A 26,464-nucleotide genomic window follows, 5' to 3' on the forward strand; every position below is an offset into this window, starting at 1 on the left:
CATGGGCAAGGAATTTGTTTCTACAGACAGTGTCTAAGAACGTTCTGAGAACTTAGATGGATTCCTCAGGACTGCCTGCTGCTTTTCCTTTAATTGTTGTTTAGTTCTTGATACATTTGCCAACTATAACATCATTCTACTATTCAAATTTGTGTGTGAGAATAAAATTCTAAATAATGTTTTTCCCTGGAGCCTACAGATACATGGTTAAACACATGATGTAGAGGATAATTCTTTCCTGTATTTTACATAATAACATACTAAGCAACAAAAAACCCAACAGACCTTCTTTCTAGTTAGCTTTGTGTCCTGCATGGGCCCTGAACCCTATGTCTACTCCTCTCCCCGTTCTGTGGAGTATTATTACAAATGACGCTGCTATGATACAGAGGAGGAAGTGGAGCTGTAGCAAGAGGGTCACATAACTACAAACGGTTTAAACCCAGGGACAGTGTCTTTGCAAGCTATCCTTTTATATTCAGAAGCTATTATTTTCAGTGGTCTTATTGGAGTTTCATTGATTGGAAAATACTATCCTGAGATCACATGAAGAGTGAGTGGAGCCTGCTGTATATGTGGAAAGATTTGTTTTTTTCTTTTTGTCACATATCCTTTGCTCCCAGTCAATATTTCCAAGGTAAATACTAGTAATCATATCGCCATGTATCAAAGACCATATTCAATTCTCCCCAAACCATTTCCAATCCCACTCAAATGGTTTTTCTACATTCTCACCTTCTTCTCCTCACAAGTATCGTATTTACACTTCAAATATTTATTTTCCTTCTGTGTCACATGCGATCACTCCTATGCTGTGATTTTCCCCATTAATTATTCTTTACCTTTATTCCCTATTTGCTTATTAGTTCATTTCAATGAACATTTATAAGCCAATGGGGAAGTTTCTCTTTTATTCCGACATGAGACAGGAGAGAAGTCAAGAAGGATTCCAAATTTTTGTATGCTGTCAATAATTCAGACGAAGACACCTTAAGAAAGGCTGGGTGAGAGTGTTAGCTAGGAGTTTGGCTTAGGACATACGAAATCTGAGGTTCAAGTAGTAGAGATGGCAAGCAGGTAGCTGCACCCCAAATCTAGAACCCCAGAGTAACAAGAGGCAGATATAATGGTGTGCACGCTTACTTACAAAATTGAGATTATTTTATGGATAATATACCTACGGTTTTATGGATTAAAAACACTGTTTTTACTGAGCACTTTGTCCTGTGGTAAAATAGCATTGTATGTTTGGATGATTGTAAAGGAATCAAACATTTATTCTTAAGATAGTCATCCTTTTAAACCTCTCTCGCATACCTTGGCATAGTTATACTAATGGCTCCTTACAGACAAGGAGAGTGAGGCTTCAGTGGGTAAAGTGCCTGCTCACCCTCACCCTCAGTCCACGGAGATCAGAGTCAAGCTCAGATTTTGTAGGGCTCCTCAGCCCCTAACATAACACTCCCAGTTCCAGCTTCCTGCAGCCGCGAAAGCAAGACAGGGATTACTGCAGTGAAGTATCTGTGAGCTGTCTCAGGATGCTCCCCCAGAATACGCTCTGCAGTGACCCGGTCCACACTGCATAGCCTGAGGAGCGGCTTCTATCTCATCCGATCGGTTACAGATGAATTCCACAGTGCACTTCCGTAGTGCACGGCCATTTTCTCAGTGTAACATAAGCAAGCCATGCACAGCACTCCGGTGTCCTCGCTCATTTTTCCAGCCCCTGGTTCCTGACTTAAGTCACCAATCCTGCTCTGGGGGCAAGATTTCAGATGTCAAACAGGAGGAAAAACATTGCTTATTCACGGGACTGCACCTTAAAACATCCTTTTGATAAATGATGGCCGTGGGTTATGGAAGGGTCTGGGGAGAGCCTGAGGTTACTACAATTCCCTTAGAAGAGATGAGAAACTGGCAACCATTAGAGGGAAAAGGCATGGACTCTTTAGAAAGACAGATGAGCAGCCACTGGCAACTTTTGGCAATGCAGAGGGATACACACACACACACACACACACACACACACACACACACACACACTCAAACAGTATGATTTGGAAAATAGGAGGCATGAAAGTAATAGATGCTTCTCTTCATGGTGGTAATGGGAGATTGTTTATCTAAAAATAGTTTTGTCAAGCCATACAAAACAGTTACTATTTTGTGCACTGTAGGAAGGGCTGTTTTAAACAATACTTTGTCTACGGTGTCTCCATTTTTTTTTTTTATTAATAGGTTTTGTAAGGATCTAAAGCAATCATAGTGAGCTTTCTTGCTTTTTACCTATCAGCCTTCCTGGCAGGTATTTCAAAAACCAACTCATTTAATGCTTGATGAAACCGTATTCTATCTGCGGGCACCTGAGATGTGTTTTGGTCACACAAGGAGGCTGTAAAATTCTGACTGAGAGCCAGCTCAGCCTCCCCCTTTCAAACTAACAGGGGAAAAAAAAAAGAGAATGAAACAAAATAACATGACCACCCAAACCAAAGCAAAACCAACAGGAACAGTAGCGAAAACTATGCTTAACAAAAGAAACCTCACTGGCTAACTGATGCGATTTTACTGTGCTGGGAAAATCTTGAGCATTTCCTAAGAATCTCTAGCTGCCACAAGAGGTCAAAGTTCTGCAGCTCTGTAGCTGTGCAGCCTCTCCCTCCTTGCTGTCCCCGCTCTGGCGACAGCATGTCTGCATGTCTGTTGTTCTTTACTTCTGACATCCAGGCTTCTTCCTTTCCGACCTGCAACTAGTATCCTTGGATGACGGTTGATAATGGAACATAAATGGTACTAATCGTATGCCACAACTTCAGCTTGGTGGTGGTGGTTTACGTGGAGAAATGATGTATCAAGGGTACTTCTTAATCTTTGGCTCAAAGTTTATAATCCTTTAAGATGAACCCATTTCTAGAGAGGTCTCTCGCAATGGAAAGTGTCAAGGACTCTATCTGTGTTGTCTGATGAGGTAGCTGTTAGCTTTTGGCTGTTACTCACCTGGAGTGTGGCCACTGAAACTGAGGCATAGGTCTGCAGTACTGTTGACTGTTAGTTAATTTAGCTCAAATACATAACCAGGTTAGGCGAGACTGCAAACAACCTGGAAACATGTGAGCTCTTTCTCTAATACGCTAAATCTAAATATAGATTATGAATTTTTGCTTAAAAATTGCTGTACTTATTTAGATTTCCGAGATTTAGTATAGAAGACTAATACCTGAGATAAAATAGTTCAGCAACTTTAATGCTTCTCCATTAATATCTAGGAATCTTGTGGGATAGGGTGACATACTAAAATGATACACGTACAGGAAGTTAAATAAAATATATTACTGTGGTTGTTTGAATAAGAATGGCCCTGTAGGTTTTTATTTGAATATTTGGTTCCTAGTTGGTAGAATGATTTTGGAAAGGATTAGGAGGTGTGGCCTTGCTGGAGAAGGTGTGTTATTTGGGGGTGGACTTTGAGATTTTAAAAGACCCACCTCAGGCATAGTCTCTCTCTGCCTCCAACTTTTAAATAAGACATGAACACTTGACTACTGCTCTAGTGCCAGCCTGGGGTCATGTTTCCCACCATGATGATCATGGACTCACCCTCTGAAACTGAAAGGAAATGCCCCATTACATGCTTTATTTTATAAGTTGCCTTGGTTATGGTGTCTCTTCACTCAGTAGAAAAGTAAATGAGAATGATTAAAAATTAATTTCAGTTGTTGGTTTTGCTTTTTTTAAATACAGCTATTTGTAGGTTTTAGATTACATATGCAGCATCAGTGTATGCTATCGGAGAGTACTGCTTTTATACTTGTTATGGTTTATTATAAACTCTTAATAAAATTTAGACAATATTCCAAGCATCCAAAGCCAAAGATAGACTTTGTTGATTTTTTAACATATGAGTTTGCATAAAAATGTTAAATCAGTTATATGCAAATTAGTCACTACATTTCTTAAATATTATTTTGTTGTACAAAGAGGAAGAAGGGAAATTCTTGAATGTCTCGTAAGAAAAATTATGTTTTCCCCAGTTGAAAAATTAGAACTGCTACTATGCCCATTTTTCTACTTCAAAGGACATAGCTAAAGGCAGCATGATTCCATTCTTCACCCTGCAAAGGCATTCACGTGGGAATGACGTCAGTACTGAGATGCAGCAAAGATCTCTCTGAGCTTGGTAAGTGGGCCCATAGTCAGAACAAGGTTTTCTGTGGGTGGATGGAGGTTATGTACTATGACGTTCTCATACATACATTCATATTTCATTATGATTCTCCCATAGACTGTTTGTTTTTTCCACTTCACTACCTCAAGTAAAACACCCACAACATCACAACACTCTAGAGGCACCCTGCCAATTGAGTGGGAAGTTCAAGGAACTCCCTGTTGCTGTCACTTGGAAAGACAGAGCCAACATGATAGAGGATTCCTTTGGGATCCACTCTGATGATAGAGTTCCTCTCCTATATGCTAGCTACAGCTCTGTAGCATTTCATCACCGTTGGAGGACTGAAAGAAAAACTATTCTTCCATCCATCTTCTACTAACATGGTAAAAGACAGTTATCTAAAATACTACCACAGTCAGGACTGGAAACTTCTGTAGAAACCTGAAATGTGCTTTGTGCAGTGGTAAGAAAGTCTCTAGTTAATTGCAGATTCCACTTGCTCTGCATTCCATTGTGTTCCTTGCTCAGAGAAACCAGAGAGGGAGCTTTAAGCATTTCTAAATTTGAAAATTAGGAGCTTCTTGAGGTTACAAGAAACTTAGTGTGAGAAAATTGGAAAGGGTAGGTTTAATTAGTACCTGCCTGGTATGTCATCCATCCCCTATGTGTGACTCTATTGTTCCACCAGCAAGTTGGGAAGATGATCCCTGACCCTGGCACAAACAAAGGAATAGTATAAACTAACCTTTAAATGAGTTCTTAAGGCTTGTAGCATTTTCAAAATTGAAAATAGAATCAGTTACTTTTTAAATCACTGATTAAAGCCTAATGTGTTTCTGTTGGAAACTGGTTGTGCAGAGTGAAAAGGTTTCCATTTATTCTTTGATAAGTGATAAAGTAAGACAGATCGCCATGTCTGACTAAGTGAGTCCTGACTGGAGCCATGGTTTCTGTAGATGATGTTCTGAGTGTTTGAGAGGAAATCCTGATGTGGAGGGGAAAGACAAAATTTCAGAACCTGGGCGTGAAATTCAAGTCCCTCAAATAGGTTTGAATGTGAAGTTTGAAGACCATGGATACTATATTGAATACCAAATGAATTTTGATTAAGAAGGCTACTTACATTGATATTAGGCGTGAAAATAATCATGTTTCAGTGTTTAAATATGCTTTGACTTTGTTTTACATTTATACTAATCTTTGCTCAGAGTTTCGATGAACAATGACTTTTTAGACAGGTCAATACGCAGGCTAATTATGTTGGAAGGGAGCATGTGTAAAGTGAATGTGAAGAGGAAACTGGCCAGGCAGAGGGATGCCCTGTCTCCTGTTCTGGAACTGTTTTCCTAGGACCTGCAATGACTACTCTGTTAATTATCCAAAGTGGAGTTAGAATCTCAAGATGTGGCAAATAAATTATGTAAATTAAAATAATGGATTCTTTGGTGAGCTGCTTTGTCCTTTGTAAAATATGTAGCTATGTCCAATTTAAAAAAAAATTCTGTGCCTGTTTGAGCAGCAAATATACAAAAATTGGATCGATACAGAGAAGATTAGCATAGCCCCTGTACAAGGATGACATGCAAATTCATGAAGCATTCCATATTTTTAAGAAATTTTATTAAAGTTCAAAATATACATTGCGCCACACACAATAATAGTAGGAGATTTCAACACCCCACTCTCATCAATGGACAGATCATGGAAACAGAAACTAAACAGAGACACAGAGAAACTAACAGAAGTTATGAACCAAATGGATTTAACAGATGTCTATAGAATATTTCATCCTAAAACAAAAGAATATACTTTCTTCTCAGCACCTCAAGGTACCTGCTCCAAAGCTGACCATATAATTGGTCACACAAAAGATACAAGGACATTAAAATAATGCCATGCATCCTATCAGATCACGACAGACTAAGGCTGGTCTTAAATAACAAAAATACAACAGAAAGCCCACATACACATGGAAGCTGAACAATGCTCTACTCAATGATAACTTGGTCAAGGAAGCAATAAAGAAAGAAGTTGAAGAATTTTTTAGAATTTAATGAAAATAAGGGCACAACATACCCAAACTTATGGGACACAATGAAGGCAGTGCTAAGAGGAAAACTCATAGCTCTGAGTGCCTCCAAAAAGAAATTGGAGAGAGCATCCACTAACAGCTTGATAGCACACCTGAAAGCTCTAGAACAAAAAGTAGCAAATTCACCCAAGAGCAGTAGAAGGCAGGAAATAATCAAACTCAGGGCTGAAATCAACCAAGTAGAAACAAAAAGAACTATACAAAGTATCAACAAAATCAAGAGCTGGTTCTTTAAGAAAATCAACAAATTAAATAAACCATTAGTCAGACTAACCAGAGGGCACAGAGACATTATCCAAATTAGCAAAATCAGAAATGAAAAGGGAGACATAACAAAGGAAACTGAGCAAATTCAAAAAATTATCAGATCCTACTACAAAAGCCTATACTCAACAAAACTGGAAAACCTGGAGGAAATTGACAATTTTCTAAACAGATACCAGATACTAACGTTAAATCAGGAACAAATAAATCATCTAAACAGTCACATAGCTCCTAAAGAAATAGAAGCAGTCATTAAAAGTCTCCTAATCAAAAAAAGCCCAGGACCAGGTGGGTTTATTGCAGAATTCTATCAGAACTTCAAAAAAGACCTAGTACCAATATTCTCTAAATGATTCCACAAAATAGAAACAGAAGGAGCACTACCCAATTCCTTCTATGAAGCCACAATTATGCTTATACCTAAACCACACAAAGACTCAACAAAGAAAGAGAACTTCAGACCAATTTCCCTTATGAATATTGACATAAAAATACTCAATAAAATTCTTGCAAATGGAATCCAAGAACACATCAAAATTATCATCCATCACGACCAAGTAGGCTTCATTCCAGGGATGCAGGAAATCATTGTAATTCATTATGTAAACAAACTCAAAGAAAAAAAACCACATGATCATCTCATTAGATGCTGAGGAAGCATTTGACAAAATTCAACACTCCTTCATTTTAAAAGTCTTGGAAAGATCAGAAATTCAAGGCCCATACCTAAACATAGTAAAAGTAATATACAGCAAACCAGTATTGAACATCAAACTAAATGGAGAGAAACCTGAAGTAATCCCACTAAAATCAGGGACTAGACAAAGCTGTCCACTTTCTCTCTATCAATTCAATATAGTTCTTGAAGTCCCAGCCAGAACAATCAGACAAGGTCAAAGGGATACAAAATAGAAAGAAAGAAGTCAAAATGTCACCATTTGCAGATGATATGATAGTATATTTAAGTGACCCTAAAAGTTCCACCAGAGACCTCCTAAACCTGATAAACAACTTCAACAAAGTGGCTGGATATAAAAGTAACTAAACAAATCAGTAGTCTTCCTTTACTCAAAGAATAAACAGGCCAAGAACGAAATTAGAGAAATGACACCCTTCACAATATCCACCAACAATATAAAATACCTTTGTTTGACTCTAACCAAGCAAGTGAAAGATCTGTATGACAAGATCCTCAAGTCTCTGAAGGAAGAAATTGAAGAAGATCTCACAAGATGGAAAGATCTCCCATGCTCATGGATTGGCAGGAAGTGCTTGCTGACAGGGGCCAGATATGGGTGTTTCCTGAGATGCTCTCCCAGAGCCCTACTGATACAGATGAGGATGGTTGCAGCTAATCACTGGACTGAAAAGACAGAAAAGACAGAAGGAACTGAAGGGGTTTAAAACCCCCATAGGAAGAACAATAATATCAACCAACCAGAGCTCAGCAGAACTTCCAAGAACTAAACCAACAACCAATGAGTATACATGGAGGGACCCATGAGTCTAGCTACATGTGTAGTAGAGGATGTCCTTGTCCAGCATCAATAGGAGGAAAAGCCCTTGTTCCTGTGAAGACTCATTTCCCCAATGTAGGGTAATGCCAAGGAATTGAGTTTGGAGTGGGTGGGTGGGAGTGGGAGCATCTGAATAGAAGCAGGGAGAGGGGGGAGGGGGATGAAAGAGGGGAGAAAAGGGATAACATTTGAAATGTAAATACATAAAATATCCAAGAAAAATGAAATTAAAAAATGCTGGTACAAGTTGTAATGAACTCTTAAGTATATTAAACAAATAGCTTTTTAGAATCCATCTGTATGATACATTATTAATCTTCAGACTGAAATGTAAGTTTCTATACATCTAACTCGATAGATCCTGAATATCTATTCATGTCCTTGGTACCATTCAAATGCATGCACCAAGGTAGCAGTTGGGGATGCCTTTGATCTCTCTCATTGGCATTGTAACTGACTATTAACTGAGCATAGATTATTGAATGCATAAGGTCAGAAATTTTATGGGTTGGATAATTGCATACAAAATATGTCCAGTCAAGTTAGGTACAATACACATTGTAGTACCTTTGTTTTCCTAGAATCAAGGAGGGACAAGTTTTATATTTTCCTGACACTCATCTAATTTTTGTTTGGGGTGAAGATATTCTTGGTTATAATGAATTGATAAGGTTATTTCAGTTTTCTTTAGAGACAAAGATGCCCCTTTGGGCAAACATAAGAAACCCAAGGAAGAGTTTAAGATTTTTATTCTATCTTTTGTCTTCCTTCTAATCCTTCTGTGGTTCATCACCATTCTTAGTATCTTAAGGAAGTGATGGTTGATGTTCGTCAATGACTCCACAGTAGGAAGCCTCTAACAGAGCTTCCCAGAACTGTCCTTTGTATTATCTCTTCCCTCTGAACATGGCTGAACTCAGTGACTTGCTCTGAGCTGATAGAGTTGAGCAGACATGTGTCACATGAGACTGTGTCACAGAGGATTGGCTTCCTTCTTGCTGACCCTCCCTTTTCCATTTGACAGGAGCAAGCCTTCATGTTGTGCACATCTCCAAAGACAGGCTCGGACAGCAGGAACTGATAAACAATTCTGGCCAAGAGCCAGAGACAAGCCAAGGCATGCCTACATCCTAGTGAGTTTGGAAATGGGTCTTCCCTGGCTAAATCGTGAGATGGCAATGGCTCAGGTCAGTATCTCGACTGCAGCTTTCTGATGATACCTGAGCCACAGTCAATACCTACTTGGACTTCTAATCCCCAGAGATGGTGCCACAACAAATAAAGCTTAAGCTGTTAGACTTGGAGAGACTTGTCTCACAGCAATGTACAATTAGTACAACTTCTAACACCAGTGATAACAGATTCAATTTTCTGAAAGCATCAGGAGACTGAGATCTGGTTCTAGTGCCTCCTTCTATGTCTGCTGCCCAGCATGCTGCTTGGCAAATTCAGAAACCCAAACAGATTTTGGGAATGGAAGAAGGAAGGAAAACAATAACAAGAAAGAGGAAGAGTGAAAGGCTGGCACCAGTAAAGGAATGGAGACTTGAGTTGCAGGTTACCTGACAGAACTGAGAATTAAGTCAACTGTCCTAGACTTATAGTCACTCAAATGATTTCACTTCCTGTCTGAGGGAATCTATTGATGTGATAAAACAGGATGACCAAAGGCACCGAGTGGAAGAAAGAGTTTATTTCTTCTTTAAACTCTCAGGTCTCACTCGATCACTGAGAACATTCAGGACAGGACCCAAAGCAGGAAGTGATAGAGAAGCCATGAAGAAACTCTGCTTGCTGGCCTGCTCTTCATCACTTGCTCAGTTTGTGTTTTCATAGGACTTGGGGGCAGCAGCACTCACCATGGGTTGAGCGCTCCCATCAATCGTTAATCAAGATTGTCCAGCAGATTTACCCACAGCACTATCTTATGAAGTCATTTTCACAATTGAGATTCCCCTTCTCAAATAAATCTGCCTTGAATCAAGCTGACGTAATTCTAACCAACATGCTTCTATTTCTGACATAATTTTATACTTGGTGAATTGCTTAACATGCTCTTAGCAGAGTTCTCCTCTCAGATACGTGCTAGAACCTTCAAAGAGCTTTGCTGAACGTGGGAGTGTAGAATGCCCATTCTGTTAGGTGGCTGGGCCTGGCTGGCCATGTGTGTTTCTGGGAGGGAAGCTCAGCTCCGTGGTCAGCTCCTGGCAGCCTACACATGGCCTTCATCATGGGGCCTACTTCCCACTGCTGAGGATGCCTGAGGCAGAAGCAGGTCAGCATGGTAGAGACAGCAGGGCTTTGTGAGTGTCAGCTGGTTGGGGGGAGTGCAGAGGGGATGCTACTTCCAAGAAAAGGTGTGCAGAGCTTTCCTTCTGATGTTGGGGAACATTTCCCTTTCTGTCCAAGAAGCCAGCAACATCAGGAGAACGTGGAATAGATACACAGATGCTCACTTGCAGACTTGGAGAGGAAGTACTTAGGGAGGAGATAATAACTTTTGAAGAATTGGTGTTCTGATTTAAGACTCCAGACAGCAGTCTTTAGAGCAGGGCAAGGAGAGGCCTGAGGGAAATAGGAGAGCTTGACATTGATGTGAGTCTAAGAGGATCCATAGATGAGGAGTAACTGGTCAGTGCTCTCACAGATCTGTATGCAGAGGGGAGGCTGATGTGAACAGCCAGGCAGCGTCTCCTCTATCTCTTACTGCAGCCATCTGTTCTCTAGCCTTCACCCTGGGTTTTCAGTCAGGTAGAGCCTCCTGGGCCTTACTGTGGCACAGAGAGCACAAGTCGGCACCCAGTTGTATGAGGGTAGCCAGAATCTAAGGATACTCCACTGGTGAAATGTGTTACAAGAACAGAACTGGCAGACTCAAGGCTTAATGGGAACAACAGTAGCTCAGCCCCAACTTGCCCCTGCACCATGGGAATCCTCCAGAAAGATGTATTGTCCTAGAGGAAGGGAGGGGGAGCCACTGAACTGAAGTTTCACAGGAGCTCAGACACAGAGGCATGAAGAACATGGCAGGTCTCGCTCAGCTCGGCTGGTGCAGTGAGGTACTTAGCTACCCCAGGGCCCTTCATTTGTCAGGAAGGCAAGTAGGGGAGGTGTGGGGAGAGAGGTACTTCTCTAATAACCAAAACCCCAGTCCCCTCTACCTTCAAAGGGCTAGAGACATTCTGTATATGACTCAAAAGTTTGCTCTACCATCGAGGCCCCAAATGAGGCTTTAAAATGGAAGGGGAACCAGGGGATGATGAGCAATAGCACAGTGAGGAAGCGTTAAGTTGGAGCTAGACTGGAGCTTTAATTAACATCAGGTGGCTGCCAAGAACTTTGGCTCAGCCAGGCGTGCAACAGAGACTGCAAGCCTGTGTCTGTTCATAAGTCTCCAACTCTCTGCCTGTTCCCGGGAAACCTGCATGAGTTCCTTCTGCTGCCACAGAGCTGTCCTGTTGCTCTGCTGACTTCTTACTCTGACTGACAGGACACAAGTCACACCAGTGTAGCAAAAGGCAACAGAAACATTGTTGGGTCTGTGGCGAGATTACTTACTCAAAGGGCCCCAGAGGCTTTTCCATGTCTCTTTTTCTCTTTTTGTTCCTTCTGAATGGTCAGAACAGGTTCTCCCCTCACTGTACTATCTTTTCAGGTTTGATATTTGCTCACCAACAGCTCGCTATGAACCCTGTGCATATCTCTCATAGACTGGTGCTGGGCCTCGAACTCAGGACCTTGAGCTTGCTACGTGAGCACTCTACTCTTGAGCTACATCCCCATCCCCTCAGATGTTTATAAAGTTTTTGCAATTATGATTTAATTATAAAATTTTTCCCTTTCCTTTCCCCCTTCAAACCTTCTCATATACTTCTCCTGACTCTCTTTCAAAGTCATGGTCTCTTTTATTATTTACTAATTGTTATTGTATGGATATTATATGCATATGTGTATACCTATTCATAAATATAACCTGCTCAGTATGTATAATGTTAATTGTATATGTTTTCAGGTCTGACCATTTGGGGCTGGGCATCCAATTGGTGTGCTTTTTCCTGGGGAAGACCACGTCTACGCCAAGCTTTTCTCAGTGGCCTATAGTTCTTTGAATAGAGTTGAGGCCCCATAAAATTTTCTGTATCCACTCTGGCATGTTCGCTAGTATCACCCTTGATCAGCTCATGTTTAGGAGGTCATATTGGTGAGGCTTTCTGGGTGTAGTTTCCGACGTTACTTTGAGACACAATCTCCCAGCAAACACTCCGATTCTCTGCCTCTTTCTGCCCCATCTCGTTCTAGTCCTGAGTGCCCACAGCTCTTCTCACTGGGTAGGGCAGAGCCTGCTTCTGTGGGCTTCCCCTCTAGGATACCCAGTGCCAGGCCAGGGCATATTCAGAACATTTGAAGTAAAAGCTGGGCGGGGGGTTGCCTAGTGAGAGTCTCTGATATTCTTTATTAGAAGATCCCTGGGAAGCAAACAGGAATCTGAACAGGGATTTTTGGGTTGAGCACTGATGGAGTTATAGCTTTAATGGGATGCTTTATGGGCAGTCTTTCCAGTGCGGTGCTGGCAAGAGCTAGGAAGGTGGCTCTTGTGCAGTTCTCACTGCGCAAATATCACAGGCATACAGTTTCCAGATGTCTCTTTGTTTCTTTATCTTGCCCACAAGTTACCTGAGACAGGCAAATGTGATAGCTCCCGTATACTGGCTGCCACCTATCTTATTCAATGTCACATGATACAGTGTTAAATTTAGGACACAGAAATAAAGCACATCATGAGCCTCTGTTTCCTCTGTAAAACAAGCAAACAGCAGCTATGAGCAGCAAAAGACCGGGAGAGTTTATCACGTTGCTACTGGTAATGTTCCGTGTAAACCAACAGCAGAAGTTGGTGAAACCATTCACCTCCAGGGGCCTCACACATAGGCAGGGGCCTAGATGGTCTAGGGAAGAACGTTGGATGGAAAGCTTCCTTCCAAGTACTAAGGTTTTGACTGAGAATTTGCAAGTGGAGAGACTCATCAATAACAAGTAGGAAGGCAGGAAGCTCCTTTCCTGTCACGCACAGGAGGCCCAGTCCTAGCTCCATGTTTCTGGGGATCACATCCACAACAGTTCAACAACAGTGCAGTTTAGTCTGAGGACAACTCATTGATTTTGTGAGACTAGACCCTTCCTCTGCTATGATCCTTAGACCCAGGTACAAATGACATCACTACCACCCAAAACACACAGGCTAGAAACGCAAGCAGAGCCAGCTTCTCAATGTCTCGCACCCAGTTTTACCCAAAGGTAAGGCAGCCCCACCTCCACCGTGCATCCATGCCAACTGCTGCTCAACTCTCCTGTCACTGCTCTAATTGGAGAACCCACAGCTCTTGCCTGGATGGCTACAGAAGCCCCTTCTCTGGTCTCTTGTTCCTCTCTAGAAGCAGCTCTCCCATCTGTAGCCCGTGTACTCTGTTGTCTGAATGCTTCTACCCTTGACGAATTGTTCAGTTTAGGCCCGAGTGAGACATATTAGCATCAATCCTCACCCCAACCCCAAGTTCTTTTTGCAACTTTCTATCTCAATCTCATTTGGGGCTTTCTCCCTTGGAGCTCTTATTATCGCCTCTTCCATTTATTTTATCATTGTGTTTGTTTTTGTTGGTTTGTGCCTAGGACAAGGCGGTTCTGTATGTCCTATTCCCTCTACCTCCACCGTGTCTGGAACATTGCCTGATCTTTGCTAGATGATCCTGATATAGTTGCATTAAAAAACTAAAAAATAAAGGACAAGGACCCGAACCACCATCCCTGTGTGCTATTCCATGACTCTTTGTGTGAGATCCTTAACACACACATGTAAACAGTCTCCCTTGGAAATCTCCCTGAAACATAAGCTAGTTTAAAGTATGCAAGGGTAATGTGAGTGCTGAGAAAAATCACAAGTTTGATGAGCTAGAAAATAATGCTTGAAACACAAATGTTACTCAGAAATCTCCCAATTAGTTGTCATGGGAACCCACGAAACAACTTGAGGGATGGAAATTTCTAGACTGTTTAAGTGGAAATTCAACAGGTCTTCTCACAGAAGCAATACAATGGTATGACAAATGCATTTCTGTATTTTGCATGCTAACTGGAGAAGGAATCTCTTAGGAAATTACACAAGCCTGATCCTCCCAAGTCTCTGGCTGGGACCCAGTTTTTCATCAACAGTGAAACAGTGCAACAGAGACAGCGGCATCTTCAGAGTCTGAGGGTATAAGCCTTTCAGCCAGAGTCCCCAACTCAGCTGCCAGGGCCAATTCCCAGGAGCTGGAATTGCATTTCAGCCAAGTTAGAAGTGTCTAGTACTTATCTCGGCAGGGCCCACAGTCGTAGGTACTTGGACACTTGGTCCCCAGTTGATGGTGCTAATTGGGAGCTTTGGGGGTTGGGGGGTGTGGCCTTGTTGGAGGAAGTACGGTGCTGGAGGCGTGCCTTGTGAGTTTAAAGATTCTATCGCTCGAAGCTCCCTCTGTTTCCTGCTGCAGCTGGCTTGCCTCAGCTTTGACATCATGGACCCATCCCTCTGGAACACCAAGCCCATCTATAAACTCATCTATAAATTTCCTTGCTCAGAATGTTTAATCAGAGCAATAGCAAAGTAATTAGTGTAGTATTTTTGACAAATAGCCTAGTATTGCCATGTAACCAAATGTACTCTGAAAAGAAAATATAATTTAAGTCCTCTCACCTCTCTTTTCTTCCCTGCCCTGCATTCCCTTCTGCCCTTCTCTTCCTCCTCCCTGCCCCTCCTCCTGCCTTCTGTCTTTCTGTCTCTGTGTCTTTCTCTGAAAGAAAGCTGAGTTGGTTCACTCACAAGTCAGTTTACTGGCATGTTTTAAGATAGGGGCATGCTATTGTTGCGGGGAGGGTGGTAATGGGGGAAGGATGGGGAGGAGAACACCCATGTAGAAGGGGAGGTGGAGGGGCGAGGGGAATTTTGGCCTGGAAATTGGAAGAGGGAATAACAATTGAAATGTAAATAAGAAATACCCAAGTTAATAAAGATGGAGAAAAAAAAAAAGGAATCTGAATGATAAACCCGGGGGGTTGTGGGGGAAAGATAGGGGCATGCTGACGTGGACAGAAACAGAATGAAATGAACAAGATGACTGAAAAACAGCTGCTGAAAGTTCATCTGCTCAGTTAATGCAGGACAGTCAGAAGAGAAAAAAAGTGTTTTCATAATGTTAATCAATTCAGCATTTTACCCTAGACTATTTCACATTTGGCTACTTAATTTTTGATGACTATTGAAGCTAGCTTTGGTTGATCACCTGTTATGAACACAATAATTTGCATGCATTATTTAATCCTCACCGCAGTGCTGAGATTCATGACAGCTGTTTTCATAAAATAAAACCAGTGTTCATGGTGGCAGAGTGCTTATGAGCCATGCTTACAGTCTGGGCTTAAACTGTGACAAGCTAGAGATTTCCTGGCCTTTTCTGGTTTGTGCCATTCTCTCCAGCCATTTACAACTTCTTCTTATTGGTCTGGAGTCAGGATGGTCTTGTTAATCTATGTCACCTTAGACTTAAATATGGCAAAATTTGTCAAAGATTGCACACATTCCAGCAAACTTTACATGCGAAGGATATTGTTCTCTCTAAGTTTTCTTCCTATTTTTCTATTAGGAAAAGTAATGATAGAGTGTTTACAGCATGTTTGCTCACCATTTCCCTTTATGCCTCTATCAGACTTCTTTGCCAGTAACTACTCCAGATGATATATTTAATTATATGAGCATGGATTATTAGACCAAGATTGACAAGACTATCCTGCTAGTGTTTCAAATAACACTTAACAGTGGTCACTTAACCTAAAGCCCTTCCATTTTCCCTTCAGAACATGATAGCTGAACAAACCGGATTTCTTTAGATTCCATAGTGAGAACTTGTTGCCTGACACAAGGCATTACTTTTGTTGTGTCTGCCTTACTTTTTCTCACATACACACTGGTCTCTCTCATTTACTGTCATGAATTAAAATTATGATTGCTAGAAAACATTCAACACTGAACTTTCAAAGAACCCTGGTAAAGGCTTCTTCCCTCATAATCTTGCTAGCTGTCCCCAGCCACCAAAGCCCCAGTCACTGTCTCTCTGTCTCTCTACTTTCCTCAGTTTTCAGCAATTAAAGATCACTGCTCCGCTCCCTCACAGGGCTGACCTTCCTTCCCTGCTTACAGTAGACTTTGCTAATAGAAACGGAGTAATACAAGCAATTTTCACATTCCCACTGCCCTGGAGCCAGGTCTCAGTGGGATACCTTCAAGATAATACCCTCTTCTCCTGCAGCCTTCAATAAAATGTTAGTTAACAAGACAGATACCAATCCACAAATCTATCCTTTACTTTAAATTCTAACATGGGTTAGCTTTTGCAAACTTGGTTTAATATTGTACAAACATTGGCTACTTCTTTATTTCTAATTGTACTAGTGACTTACAGAACTAGGATTTCAATAAAAAGTAATTACATTTCAATAAAACCATTTGAGATAATCTTGTTCCTAAGATAACAATGCCAGCAAACATTATCTGTGTAGACTGAGGTTTTCTTCTTCATCATTAGGAAAAGGAGAGTTACAAAGCCTCCTGGGTCTGACCCATGGCCTGCTGAACACAGCCTGCAGCTAGAGATAAATGAATGAAACAGATCTTCTTGTTTATGTTTATCCTTCTCACTCTAGAAATAAAACCAAACCAAACCAAACCAAACCAAAACAAAAATTTCCTAAGCAGTGAGTGTATTGCCTATTACAGAGAAGCTGTCCTAGAGTCAACCTGATTTATTCTTCATGTTGAGAATGTGAGCTCTGGGAAGAAGTGCCTTTCTTTCTCTGAGCATAAACTTAAACTGTATCTTCCTATGTTCTATAGAACTCTCTCACTTTCTCTCTTCCTTTCCACTTATTTCTTTTAGTTTGTATTTTTCAATGTATATCCATGGATTCTCTTGCTTAGAATCTTTCAGAAGCATCTCAGATCTGCTGAAGCAGGGTCTTTGAAATTAACCTTTCAACTGTTTTGAAAGGGTTAATGTCCTCCCATAGGTTTTCTGGTTTAAGAGAGTTTGGTGTTTAAGAGTCCTTAGAAAAGACTTATTTAAATGGCCCCATCTTCTATCAGCTGCTGATGAGCAGGCTACGGCATACTTGCATGTATGGCACTGATGTTAGGAGGGTGGGTGGCATGCATCTGAGTCTGTGGGTACAGGTAGTTATCGGAAGCATCCAGACGAGGAAAAGGTTTAGGTTGGAACACAGCATAGTGGAAAAGAATGGGGTTCTGTGTTTGTGCTTTGCCATAGGATAAATTTCCCACTCTTAGAAGAACTTACAAGACCTAGCTTAGTTTTATTAAAGGAGAATGGTCTTTCTCTTTGCCATCCCAACAGACGGACCTTTAGGAAGTTCAAAGAAATTGCTGGGGCAGGAATCTCTGTGACCAGGACGGTTTTGGTCAAGGTTCAAAGAATGGAAAGGGAGAAGGATTGAATTCCACACAGGGTTTCTTCCAGTTATTTTAACAGAAGAGACAAAATGGTTATCAAAGTCTAGATAAATAATAATGTAGATGTCTTAGAGTTTTATTGTTGTGAAGACACACCATGACCAAGGCAACTCTTATAAAAGCAAATATTTAACTGAGGTTGGTTTATAGTTTCAGAGGTGCAGTCTATTGTCCTCATGTCAGGAAGCATGGTTGCCTACAGGCAGACATTGTGCCCAAGGAGCCTAGAATTCCACATCTTGATTCGAAAGCAGCTAGGAGGAGACTGTGTTCTGCAGGCAGCCAGGAGGAGGGTCTCTTCTGTACTGGGTTAAACTAGAGCATTAGGAGACCTGAAAGCCTGCCTATACAGTGACATACTTTCTCCAACAAGGCCATACCTATTCCAATAAAGCCATATCTCCTTATAATGCCACTTCTCATGGGCCATGTATATTCGAACCACCATACCAGGCTAACAAATTTAAAGATAACCATTAAAAATATAGAAGATGAATGCTGTAAGTAAGGTCTTTATACTATAGTGAGGAAAGGCAGTCAACCCATGCTCTACTCTGAAGGAAGAAATGGGAATAATAGGTCAGGGGTGGAAGGGAAAGACAGAGAAGAGAGTCATGGGAAGCATAATTCATACCACAGATGTTTTAAAAGGCCATATGGAGGCACTTTTTAAAGATTATTTAATTATTTTATATGTGTGGTTATGTTGTCCATATTTATGTCTATACACTAAAGGTGTGTCTGGTGTCAGCTTAGACCAGAGAGGCTATTGGGTCCCCTGAAACAGCTACCAACTGATGTGTGCCACCATGGGTGTTGGGAATCAAACCTGGGTCCCCTGAAAGAGCAGCCAGTATTCTTAACTGCTGACCTATCTGTTTAGCTCCATGGAAACATATTTTATCATCTAATCAATCACACACACACACACACACACACACACACACACACACACACACAGAGAGAGAGAGAGAGAGAGAGAGAGAGAGAGAGAGAGAGAGAGAGAGAGAATTTAAATAAAGTTACTCCACATGGAGGATAATATTACTTCTAGAATATATAGTTTGCCAAATAAAAAGAACAGTGCCAGATGTGGAATACCAGTGTCCTCTTGAATTGTTGTCTAGAAGGTTCTTGGATCCTAACAATATGAGGAAAACTATTGTGATTGCTCTTGGTGATCCACCACTAGAAGTTGATGGTGGATCCTATTGCTAAAGACACCACAGACTTTGGTTACAGGACTTTGCTAACTCAAGTTTGTGCTAACCTGGCAGTTTCCTCCCTGCTGGCTTGCTTTCACAGTACTAGAAACTGCTATGGAGGCTATCGGGGCAACTTTATAAACCATAATAATGACTGGCCTGGGAAGACACACCCACCAGTGTATCAGTGGCACATTATTATGGGAATAACCAAATGCTCTCTGATTGGCACTTATCCATAGGAAAAAACTCATCTTGGCACTGTAAATCTGACCAAGAACTCACGGTTGGGGAGTTCATAAGCACAAGGATCAACTTACCACTAGTTTGATAAATGGACATAGTTCAAACTGTGTTCTAAATACATATCACTACACTTCTAAAATAGCATAACTCTTAGTCTTCATCAGAGAAGTTTGTGCAGTGGGTAGCAGTTAAAAACTAAAAACTGATAAAAGAGATAAAAGACAGAATCAATGTCTATGCTGTGTTTGGCAATAAATGGGACATCTATATCACACCTCTTACTCCAAGCTCAGGGAGCATCATGGTAGAGCAGAGAGAACAATTCTAAGAGCCAGGGGTTGGGAATGACTGGGGTAAAAAATAGCTTCTGAACACAAGACCATTGCATTCATGAACTCATGGCAGTTATGGCTGCCTGTGCAAGATCAAGCTAGTCAGCATTTCAGCATGAATGGGAGTGGGGAACACAGCCCCCATTCCTACCTAAGAAGCAATAGACAATTGATAATTACTAGAAGTAGAGAATCAGTTTTCTTTAGGGATGTTCTTTCCCCACAGTTATTGGTAACATGAGTTATATCTAGTGGGTTATATAAACAAAATAACATGAAGTTGGGAGGGAGCTTTGTTGGGGGATCTAGGAAGAGTGTACTGAATGAACATTTCTAAAGAATATGCAGGAAGTTCTAAATTCACAACGAGGAAGGCAAACTGAAAAAGAGGTTGGTGTAGAGAGAATATTTTGTGTATTGTATGAGTTCATCACCTGCCAATTAAAAATCCTATAGCCTATGACTTAGGCAGGAAATAGTAGTGGGACATCTGGGAGAAGTAAAAATTCTGGGATAGATCCAGAGGCAAGAACTGGGAAGATGTGAGGAGCTGAGTGTGAGGTACCTGAGCATAGGTAAACAGCCATGTGCAAAATGTAGGTTAAAATAGTTGGGTTATATTAGTTATGATCTAGACAGAGTAGGGTCTAGCTATATGGCTAAGGTATTTGTAAATACATTGATATTTCAAAATATATTTTGATTTTGAGTCTTATATCTGGGAGCATGGGGCTAGGAAGAAGAATTGAGACCTAACTTCAACAGTTTGGGACAGGGTACTGACTTGATTCTTTGTGATAATGCAGAGGTCTATTTTGATTATATTACAAAGAAGACTGTGTGCAAACCTCACTGAATCTAATGGTTCATCCTCAGAATTGTACAGTCCCAAGAGGGATGCTGTTGATGCCCCTTAGGGTGATGGGGCCACCTCAAAGAGCTGAACTTGGAAACTGATGCCCTGTGGATCTCCCTGAAACCCTTGAGTCATTCCAGACCATCCCATTGGTCCCCTGTCTTGGGCATTTATTAAGGACACTGGCACTTTAAAACACCTCAAGGCAGTTAAATATGAATCTCTGGGTGCTGGACTCTGAGCATAGCTATTTAACAAAGCTCCTAGGTTCTGCTGCTAGGCCAACTGACTTGGAACTAGGAATTAAATGGGTGACACAGAGACTCTGGGAGAGAACTTAGTGACATGCAGAATCCTTAGAGAACCTCACCAATGAATAGAGGTTGCCATGTTATAATACTATAAGGCAAGTAGTGGTATTCATCAAAGATGGGGCCTTGGGGACAGTGACATATGGCTGAACGTCTTTGCATGAGATGTCATCCTAAGAACTTTGCCTCCTTTGTGCTTTCCTTAGGTAAAAAATCACAGTAGAGGAAGAATATAAGTGATAAGCTTTCTGATTAATTATTTCAATTCCTTTTCAGTATGCCAAGACTACCCTGACCATCTACCTGTGGTAGAGGTGCTGCAGAGGGGAGATGTAGAAACAAGGAGCCTGGGGCTCTCCCACATGCATTCTTCTTGAAGTTTGTGGATGAGTTGGGGATAGGATATGACTGAGAGGCTTGTAGAAAGGCCTGATGATGTGCACTGGGAAACATGGTGGGGAGGGGGTGCTTTTGGAATCCAGTCTAAACTTAAATGGACATCTGAAGGGTCTATGTGTTTCAACCCATCATCTGGATTCATTTTATGTTTTCCTTTATTTGAGGGCACATGTTTGACTGCTGAGTTTTGCTCGTATAAATTATCCTGTAGGCTTGGTACTCTAAACTGCCTACTATATATGTTTTCGTTTGTTTGTTTGTTCGTTCTTCATTCAATCATTTGTTTGTTCGTTTGTCTCTCCTCCTCCTCCTCCTCCTCCTCCTCCTCCTCCCTCCTCCTCCCTCCCTCCCTCCTTCCTTCCTTCCTTCCTTCCTTCCTTCCCTCCTTCTTGCCTGCCTGCCTGTCTCCTGCCTGCCTGCCTGCCTCCTGCCTGCCTGCCTGTCTCCTGCCTTTCTTTCAATGCTGAGAAAATATCCGACAAAGCAACTCAGGAAAAGCTAGGTTATTTTGGCTCATAGTTTAGGAAGAAATGCAGTCTACTTTGTAGAAAACCCCGCTGCATAAATACAGGAGCATGAGATGGTTGTTCATATTGTGAATGCTGGACTTGGGAGGTGTTTTCCTTTCAATTCAGATGGGGACCTAAGCACATGGAATTGTCATGATTGCCTCCTCAGTTAAATCTGCCTGGAAAGTTCCACAGACATGCCTGGAAGTGTGTCTCCTAGGTAATTCTAAATCCAGTCTAGTTGACAATGAAGATCAACTATCACTGTATCACCAATAAACACTTAATTTTTTTTTATTAACTTGAGTATTTCTTATATACATTTTGAGTGTTATTCCCTTTCCCGGTTTCCAGGCAAACATCCCCCTCCCCCCTCCCCTTCCTTATGGGTGTTCCCCTCCCCCCCCTCCCCCCATTGCCGCCCTCCCCCCAACAGTCTAGTTCACTGGGAGTTCAGTCTTAGCAGGACCCAGGGCTTCCCCTTCCACTGGTGCTCTTACTAGGATATTCATTGCTACCTATGAGGTCAGAGTCCAGGGTCAGTCCATGTATAGTCTTTAGGTAGTGGCTTAGTCCCTGGAAGCTCTGGTTGCTTGGCATTGTTGTACATATGGGGTCCGAGCCCTTCAAGCTCTTCCAGTTCTTTTTCTGTTTCCTTCAACGGGGGTCCTATTCTCCGTTCAGTGGTTTGCTGCTGGCATTTGCCTCTGTGTTTGCTGTATTCTGGCTGTGTCTCTCAGGAGTGATCTACATCCGGCTCCTGTCGGTCTGCACTTCTTTGCTTCATCCATCTTGTCTAATTGGGTGGCTGTATATGTATGGGCCACATGTGGGGCAGGCTCTGAATGGGTGTTCCTTCAGTCTCTGTTTTAATCTTTGCCTCTCTCTTCCCTGCCAAGGGTATTCTTGTTCCCCTTTTAAAGAAGGAGTGAAGCAATCACATTTTGATCATCTCTCTTGAGTTTCATTTGTTCTAGGCATCTAGGGTAATTCAAGCATTTGGGCTAATAGCCACTTATCAATGAGTGCATACCATGTATGTCTTTCTGTGATTGGGTTAGCTCACTCAGGATGATATTTTCCAGTTCCAACCATTTGCCTACGAATTTCATAAAGGCATTGTTTTTGATAGCTGAGTAATATTCCATTGTGTAGATGTACCACATTTTCTGTATCCACTCCTCTGTTGAAGGGCATCTTGGTTCTTTCCACCTTCTGGCTATTATAAATAAGGCTGCTATGAAAATAGTGGAGCACGTGTCTTTTTTATATGTTGGGGCATCTTTTGGGTATATGCCCAAGAGAGGTATAGCTGGATCCTCAGGCAGTTCAATGTCCAATTTTCTGAGGAACCTCCAGACTGATTTCCAGAATGGTTGTACCAGTCTGCAATCCCACCAACAATGGAGGAGTGTTCCTCTTTCTCCACATCCTCGCCAGCATCTGCTGTCACCTGAGTTTTTGATCTTAGCCATTCTCACTGGTGTGAGGTGAAATCTCAGGGTTGTTTTGATTTGCATTTCCCTTATGACTAAAGATGTTGAACATTTCTTTAGGTGTTTCTCAGCCATTCGGCATTCCTCAGCTGTGAATTGTTTGTTTAGCTCTGAACCCCATTTTTTTTTTTGTTCTTTATTTCTTTTCCGGAGCTGGGGACCGCAAACATCCCCTTCCCCTTCCTAGGCAAGCGCTCTACCACTGAGCTAAATCCCCCCAACAGTCTAGTTCACTGGGGTGAACCCCATTTTTTAATAGGGTTATTTGTCTCCCTGCGGTCTAACTTTTTGAGTTCTTTGTATATTTTGGATATAAGGCCTCTATCTGTTGTAGGATTGGTAAAGATCTTTTCCCAATCTGTTGGTTGCCGTTTTGTCCTAACCACAGTGTCCTTTGCCTTACAGAAGCTTTGCAGTTTTATGAGATCCCATTTGTCGATTCTTGATCTTAGAGCATAAGACATTGGTGTTTTGTTCAGAAATTTTTTCCAGTGCCCATGTGTTCCAGATGCTTCCCTAGTTTTTTCTTCTATTAGTTTGAGTGTGTCTGGTTTGATGTGGAGGTCCTTGATCCACTTGGACTTAAGCTTTGTACAGGGTGATAAGCATGGATCGATCTGCATTCTTCTACATGTTGACCTCCAGTTGAACCAGCACCATTTGCTGAAAATGCTATCTTTTTTCCATTGGATGGATTTGGCTCCTTTGTCAAAAATCAAGTGACCATAGGTGTGTGGGTTCATTTCTGGGTCTTCAATTCTATTCCACTGGTCTATCTGTCTGTCTCTGTACCAATACCATGCAGTTTTTATCACTATTGCTCTGTAATACTGCTTGAGTCCAGGGATAGTGATTCCCCCTGAAGTCCTTTTATTGTTGAGGATATTTTTAGCTATCCTGGGTTTTTTGTTATTCCAGATGAATTTGCAAATTGTTCTGTCTAACTCTTTGAAGAATTGGATTGGTATTTTGATGGGGATTGCATTGAATCTGTAGATCGCTTTTGGTAAAATGGCCATTTTTACTATATTAATCCTGCCAATCCATGAGCATGGGAGATCTTTCCATCTTCTGAGGTCTTCTTCAATTTCTTTCTTTAGTGTCTTGAAGTTCTTATTGTACAGATCTTTTACTTGCTTGGTTAAAGTCACACCGAGGTACTTTATATTATTTGGGTCTATTATGAAGGGTGTCGTTTCCCTAATTTCTTTCTCGGCTTTAAACACTTAATCTTGTAAGACAGAGTTGTTGTAGGAAATATTCCTAAGTATATTTCAGATGATTAAACTTACCATAAAGTATGTAATGTAAATGTAAAAACAAAATTTAGATACTGTAGACTACTGCATTATGTTGTATGTAACATTCCTAAGTGCATTTCAGATGATTAAACTTACCAGAAAGTATGTAATGTAAATGTTAAAACAAAATTTAGATACTTTAGACTACTGCATTATTCAAAAAAGGGAGAAGTTCATGCTTTTTCATCTTTTCTGTTTTAATCATGGAACAAAGAGATCTCTATTCCTGCGGCATGGAGGGTAGTAGATATGGGAAACCTGAAAAATGTCTATTAAAATATCCCATTCTTACGAAATGGGAGATGCAACTACCTTGGCAACAAAGCTGATCAGAATTGATTAGCAAGACAGGTCAGGGCAGGAATCCAAATTATAAAATCCATTTCCTCTCTGAACATTCACAAACTTGACCTATGAGTTGAGATCCTCACAGAATTACTGAAAATGCAGGTGGAAAGTCCACCTACAAAATCTTTGCCTTGGAGGTTACCTAAGATCCCTTTGTGTGATCTGGGCAGGAAATGGCCATGACAGTGGTGCTAGAATGGGGGAGGAAAGGGAAAGATGAAAAGGGCGACAAACCTTGTGATGTGGCCCACAGACGTGTGTGTGTGTGTGTGTGTGTGTGTGTGTGTGTGTGTTTAGGGGGATGGAATCAGTAAGTTCATCTGCTACAGTGCCATTTGGTTGCCTCTCTTATAGAACCTGGCATTTCACATGCTTGGGAAGGTGGCGTATCGCTGCAGATGGTGCATTTGGTGGTCTCAAGGCCTGCTTCTGTCAGGGTATTTTATCCAAGCAACAAGACAAGTGACTAATATGACAAGGGACACAGGGGCTACCATAAACAAAATGAGCGGGGCCTTAGTTTGGACTGAAAGAGGTAGAGCTGTACGGTTAGTCAATAATAACAAGAACAGAAGATTAAATGATGATTTTGCCCATTGGTAACCTACCCACTAGACTGTGCATAGATTGGTCCACCCATGAGTCCCTGTAACCCCAGAAGATCCTAAGAGTAATACAAATGTAGAACTGGGACTCAGTGAGCAAGTGATTGCTATGTCTCCTCCCAGCCAGTACTCTTCTAGGGGTTCCAAACAGAACCACAAGAATTGGAAAATGGAGCCAGTCAGAGAGAAAGATCGAATTTGATTTCTTTTCTTTAATGCTTAGCTGGAAATTAGTGTACTCTGGAATGTTTAGTGAAAAGAAAGAAAAAGGGGATGGCAAAGTCTAAAGGACTTGGTGTCTCATGGGCAAGTGTCAGTTGTCTCTCCCCCTAGAGAAGAGAGTGCTGTGCACATGTGTAAATCCTATAAGCACACAGCAACCCAGAGACCTTATCGCCTTCTGCCTCCTGATAATTATTGGCCAGATTCTTGGCTTCTCCATGTAGCTGGGATGAGGGGGAAGCACATCTAGATGGATTGAGGTCTCTGAAGGCCGCAGCATTTGCCACTTAGTGCTGTTCTATGTTGATGCTTGTATCTCTCTTCTACCAGACTACAACCCCCATCAGAGTCAGACCTGCTATGTGTCCAAGCTGCAGTATTTAGAACAGAGAAACAGGTACTATTTGAAGTGAAGGAAGATAAAGGAAGAACATCTCTCTCAAACATGGTGCTGCTATGGTTTCAGGCACTCCAGTCTATAGGTACATTTAATTCTCATAGTTGCTAGTTCCCTTTCACACCCAAGGCTGATCACTTAGTGAAGTTACTAGTGACAAACACTAAGTGGAGAGGACAGTGTATGAACTTACATCAGTCTAACACCAAGACTATTCCCTGTGCACTCAGTATACTTCCTGGAAAGTCCCAGGATAGGGAGGGAAGTACCAATTGTCACAGTGTAAAGGGGTGTACAATTGGCTTGACAAGGGGCCTTCACTAGTGGAGATCAGTGTCCCCTCATGTCTCTAGGCAAAGTGACCTCTGGTTCCCCAGACAGTGAGGGAGAATAGAGAAAAGGAAGAAAGATAGAAGGAGGGTGAAAGAAGAAAAGAGGGACCGAGAAGAGCGAAGAGCAAGAAGAAGGTGAAGACAGAAAGTGAATATGATCAAATGACTCAGGATTGACTTCTGTGCAAATGGTATAGTCCCTCTCAGCAACAGATCTAAGTGGTCAACTGTCTCCTTCTCAAAACGCCATCTTCTTAGGTCTATGTACCCCATCCATGTCCCAAGAGAACCATTTATTTCCAACTTATCTC

General features: G+C 41.5%; 1 protein-coding gene and 1 non-coding gene across 2 annotated transcripts in view; one reads left to right on the forward strand and one right to left on the reverse strand.

The window, feature by feature from the left end:
• The window catches only part of Kcnab1 (potassium voltage-gated channel subfamily A member regulatory beta subunit 1), a 279,211-nt gene that overhangs the window by 183,526 nt on the left and 69,221 nt on the right, over positions 1-26,464 (reverse strand). The window lies entirely within an intron of this gene.
• On the forward strand, positions 5,676-5,778 carry LOC116897409. The gene has a single exon (XR_004387452.1). It is a non-coding gene; the product is annotated as a U6 spliceosomal RNA (small nuclear RNA).

The sequence above is a fragment of the Rattus rattus genome, chromosome 3 (genome assembly GCF_011064425.1).
Source record: "Rattus rattus isolate New Zealand chromosome 3, Rrattus_CSIRO_v1, whole genome shotgun sequence".
Taxonomy (NCBI): domain Eukaryota; kingdom Metazoa; phylum Chordata; class Mammalia; order Rodentia; family Muridae; genus Rattus; species Rattus rattus.